Here is a 5,822-nt window from a genome sequence, read left to right as displayed (position 1 = left end):
AGTATCAAAAGTGTTCTGGAAACCTAGAAATATGGAGTAAACTTGAGATTCCCTGTTGATACCACTCATTACTTTATGTGAATAAAGAGGCAGTTGTGTTGCACAGTACCAATATTTTCTGAATCCACACTGGTTACATGTCAATAGCTTTCTTTCACTTTCTCCAGGGTATTTCATAAGGTTAGAAAACAGTATATGTTCCAAAACCCTGCTACAAATGGATGGCAAAGACATGGATGTGTTTGTTTTTGTATTTTTATGAGGTACAGACTCACGCTTATTAATTACATAGTTTAGACTGATGCTATCTGTACAGTCATCATTTAGTATTGATAGTAACTGTAAACATTTTGTTTGGATTCAGTTACAGCTTGAGCCTGTTTCCAATGTACATCACTGTGAGAGGATAGACAAGGTGGTACAAGGGATTTCCAGCACATCCCAAACACTCCCATATCTGTCCCCTGTTGTGTTCCACCCAGTTACTGCCCACATTCAAGTTCAACCCTAAGCTGCGGTTGAGTTAGAGGTAGTTTCAAAATGTGCCAGGCAATGAAAGGCTTTCCAGAACACTGACTGAAAAGGTTGCTGGTTAGTCTGACAAGCAACTTTTAGGTGCTTTATGCGACTAATGAAGATCTTGAGGTAGCAGGGTCATTTATCTTATTCCAGAGGAAGCCTTACGGCTTTCAAGGCCTGCGCTATCACAAAGTTCGGGATTATTGATGTTTGGGAGCTCCAATGATAACTGAACGAAAGGAAGGAAGAAATCCAGTGTGCGTTCCGTGTGCACGCAGGGAGGAGTAACCCATATGTGAAACGGGTCCTTCCATTTGCCATGAAAAGCACAGCGTGCAGCCAACTGCATGTGTGACTCATGTCAGTGAGATGCATTGCTTTGGATCAGAAGATTCACTTTGGTTTCTGGTGACTACTTGAGGTGAGAAAGATAGCTACTCCTGTTTGCAGGAATAATGGGGAGTTCACCATCATCACTGGCAGGACCAACAGCAGGCTTCGGGTACACAGCCAAGGGTCTGAATCAGAGGCTCTCACAATTCTACAAGCATGTTGGCTGCAGAATTGTAGACCTGCATCATAGGGTTGGGAGCTGTCAGAATCCACTTAATAGATCATGGGTGTATTACATTCAGTGAGTAGATAACTGTTACAGCTTGGGCAGTGACTGTAGTCTTGAAGCTGACAGTGAAGCGAACTATCTACTTTAAGGACCACTATGATGACGCATGACAAAAGACTTGACAGTATTCAGTGCAAAATTCCCCAGGCCATGAGGATATCGAATTTGATTTATACAGACACCCTGTTGACCTCCACTGGTGGTGAGGGCTTAAATGTATAAACAATGACTGGTGAACATGAGATCATAGTGTTGTACATGTAACTGAAAACAAAGTTGGATCAGACTCTGAATGTAGCTCTCCAGCAGGGATACGACTTCCTCAAATCCTGCCCTGAAATGAGATCCATCCTTCATGAAATCCTCCCCACTCCACCAAGAGTGTCTTTCCGCCATCCACCTAACCTTCGTAACCTCTCAGTTCATCCCTATGAAATCCTCAAACCACCTTCCCTACCCTCTGGCTCCTACCCTTGTAACCGCCCCCAGTGTAAAACCTGTCCTATGCATCCTCCCACCACCACCTACTCCAGTCCTGTAACCTGGAAGGTGTACACGATCAAAGGCAGAGCCACGTGTGAAAGCACCCACGTGATTTACCAACTGACTTGCCTACACTGTGAAGCTTTCTATGTGGGAATGACCAGCAACAAACTGTCCATTCGCATGAATGGACACAGGCAGACAGTGTTTGTTGGTAATGAGGATCACCCTGTGGCTAAACATGCCTTGGTGCACGGCCAGCACATCTTGGCACAGTGTTACACCGTCCGGGTTATCTGGATACTTCCCACTAACACCAACCTGTCAGAACTCCGGAGATGGGAACTTGCCCTTCAGTATATCCTCTTTTCTCGTTACCCGCCAGGCCTCAACCTCTGCTAATTTCAAGTTTCCACCGCTCATACCTCACCCGTCATTCAACAACATCTTTGCCTATGTACTTCTGCCTCGACTGACATCTCTGCCCAAAGTCTTTGGCTTTACAAATGTCTGCTTGTGTCTGTGTATGTGCGGATGGATATGTGTGTGTATGCGAGTGTATACCTGTCCTTTTTTCCCCCTAAGGTAAGTCTTTCCGCTCCCGGGATTGGAAAGACTCCTTACCCTCTCCCTTAAAACCCACATCCTTTCGTCTTTCCCTCTCCTTCCCTCTTTCCTGATGAAGCAACCGTTGGTTGCGAAAGCTAGGATTCTGTGTGTATGTTTGTGTTTGTTTGCGTGTCTGTCAATCTGCCAGCACTTTCGTTTGGTAAGTCACATCTTTGTCTTTAGATATATTTTTCCCACGTGGAATGTTTCCCTCTATTATATTCATATCATTAATTTGAACCCAACAATTACGTTTGTTATTGTCACTGTTGCATTTCGAAATCTTTTCTGTCATCTTATTTTCTCTTTCTGTTTTTGCAAGTAGTTTCACTTTGTATTCACCTTCTCCTTTTTACCGTAATCTATCATACAATTTTATCCCGCCTATATATACTCAATAATACGTAACCCACTTTCAAACCATAACCAAAAAAAATTTTTTTTTCCTTATCCGCTTTCTACACTACCGCTGCTATAAAATCCACCGTTTCCACTTCACAAACAGTTCCTTTCACCTATTAAACAACCATTTCGGCTAGTTCTAATAACTTTCGCTTTATGTCCATTTCCGTTTTTCCCACATCACTGATCATTTTTAGCCGCTTCCCACAGGTTTTAACGTCATTATTTCTTCGTCAGACAATTGTTAGCCTCAATTTCATAATCTGCCACCACAAAACCACTCCTTTTAATACATTTGCACGCAGTTTTTTCGAAATTTTCCCGAATTTCTCCACCCTTTAATGTGTTTTGGAGGCAACACAACCACCTAACCTTTGTGCACATCGTTGTATACCAACCCAAGTTCACCACAGGATCAACATAGCTCAGCTTTTACCAACAATTTTTCGCCTTTTTTCACACCAGATCTCCAGTTGCTTTCCAGTTCACCTTTACCTCTCCCCATATATTTTTATTTTCATTTTCATTTCAGCCTCATGTCACACTTTCCACCTTCTAATACCATGTCACCCTCACAACATCCCCACAACGACCCCATTAAGTTTTATTTACATTCCCTCCGCAAACATGCCTTCGCCCTAGCCGGATTACGCTCCCATATTTTATTTTCCCAGGCCTGTCTGACATTTGGCATTACCCCTAAAGGCCACACACTTAAAGTTCCCATCTCTGGCTGTAACCCTTCTTTCCATCAGTCCCTATACCAGTTTCAAACTGAACAATCCATTGCCCTCACCCACCTAATCCTTCACCTACACATCAACTCAACCAGTGAACACACCCGTCAACTCCTATCCTTAATAAAAGTCCTCAATCTTTCCTCTCCCACATCCACACCGGCTGTTCAGAGCATCCTCCTACAGGCCAACCGCAAATTAGAACAGCATGCCACCCTCCACCTCAAAAAACTATCCAATCTCCTGCTTTCCCACCTCCGGAAAGGCAACTCACTCACCCTTCACAACCTTTCCAGCAAACCTCAACCTCCTCTCATTGCACACAGACCCAGTCTCTCCCATCTACTCAATCTCCCACTTCCTGCTCCACTCCCCCCAAAACCTCAAAATTCGAATCAACACAATCTGGAACCACAACACCCTAATTCAGTAGTTAACCTTTCCTCCAAACCTCTCTCCCAATCCGAACTCTCTGTCCTATCCAAAGGCCTCACCTTCAGCCCCACTCCCAGATTCAACCAAACAGCCCTCGTCAAAGATTTACTGTCCTACACTCGTACTCTCTGCTGGAAATATCACTTTGCCACGAAGAAAAATGATCCTAATCCTACTCCTAATGATCCAACTCCCCAAGACACTATCCAAATTGAACCCTGCCTGGAACAGTTCCATCCTCCGTCACAGCGGGACCCACCTCCTCTTCCTCAAAATCACCCTCTTCAAACCTTCCAGGAATTTCTGACTTCCAGCCTTGCCTCTCAATCCTTCTTAAAAAACCTTAATCCTACTCCCAACATCACCACTGCTGAAGCCCAGACTATCCGTGATCTGAAGGCTGACCGATCCATCGTCATTCTGCCGGCGGACAGGGGTTCCACGACCGTGGTACTTGATCCTCGGGAGTATGTGGCTGAGGGACTGCGTCAGCTTTCAGACAACACTACTTACAAAGTTTGCCAAGGTAATCCCATTCCTGATGTCCAGGCGGAGCTTCAAGGAATCCTCAGAACCTTAGGCCCCCTACAAAACCTTTCACCTGACTCCATCAACCTCCTGACCCCACCGACACCCCGCACTCCCACCTTCTACCTTCTTCCTAAAATTCACAAACCCAATCATCCCGGCTACCCCATTGTAGCTGGTTACCAAGCCCCCATAGAACATATCTCTGCCTACGTAGATCAACACCTTCAACCCATTACATGCAGTCTCCCATCCTTCATCAAAGACACCAACCACTTTCTCGAACGCCTGGAATCCTTACCCAATCTGTTATCCCCAGAAACCATCCTTGTAACCATTGATGCCACTTCCCTATACACAAATATTCTGCACGTCCAGGGCCTCGCTGCGATGGAGCACTTCCTTTCATGCCGATCACCTGCCACCCTACCTAAAACCTCTTTCCTCATTACCTTAGCCAGCTTCATCCTGACCCACAACTTCTTCACTTTCAAAGGCCAGACATACCAACAAGTAAAGGGAACAGCCATGGGTACCAGGATGGCCCCATCGTACGCCAACCTATTTATGGGTCACTTAGAGGAAGCCTTCTTGGTTACCCAAGCCTGCCAACCCAAAGTTTGGTACAGATTTATTGATGACATCTTCATGATCTGGACCCACAGTGAAGAAGAACTCCAGAATTTCCTCTCCAACCTCAACTCCTTTGGTTCCATCAGATTCACCTGGTCCTACTCCAAATCCCATGCCACTTTCCTTGACGTTGACCTCCGGCTGTCTAATGGCCAGCTTCACACATCCGTCCACATCAAACCCACCACCAAACAACAGTACCTCCATTATGACAGCTGCCACCCATTCCACATGAAACGGTCCCTTCCCTACATCCTGGGTCTTCGTGGCAAACGAATCTGCTCCAGTCCAGAAGACCTGAACCATTACACCAACAACCTGAAAACAGCTTTCGCATCCCGCAACTACCCTCCCGACCTGGTACAGAAGCAAATAACCAGAGCCACTTTCTCATCCCCTCGAACCCAGAACCCCCCACAGAAGAACCCCAAAAGTGCCCCACTTGTGACAGGTTACTTTCCGGGACTGGATCAGACTCTGAATGTGGCTCTCCAGCAGGGATACGACTTCCTCAAATCCTGCACTGAAATGAGATCCATCCTTCATGAAATCCTCCCCACTCCACCAAGAGTGTCTTTCCGCCATCCACCTAACCTTCGTAACCTCTTGGTTCATCCCTATGATATCCCCAAACCACCTTCCCTACCCTCTGGCTCCTACCTTTGTAACCGCCCCCGGTGTAAAACCTGTCCCATGCACCCTCCCACCACCACCTACTCCAGTCCTGTAACCCGGAAGGTGTAGATGATCAAAGGCAGAGCCACGTGTGAAAGCACCCACGTGATTTACCAACTGACCTGCCTACACTGTGAAGCTTTCTATGTGGGAATGACCAGCAACAAACTGTCCATTCG

This window comes from Schistocerca piceifrons, chromosome 5, assembly GCF_021461385.2.
Source record: "Schistocerca piceifrons isolate TAMUIC-IGC-003096 chromosome 5, iqSchPice1.1, whole genome shotgun sequence".
Taxonomy (NCBI): domain Eukaryota; kingdom Metazoa; phylum Arthropoda; class Insecta; order Orthoptera; family Acrididae; genus Schistocerca; species Schistocerca piceifrons.
The sequence above is the reverse complement of the archived record's forward strand: the minus strand, read 5'-3'. Positions refer to the sequence as shown.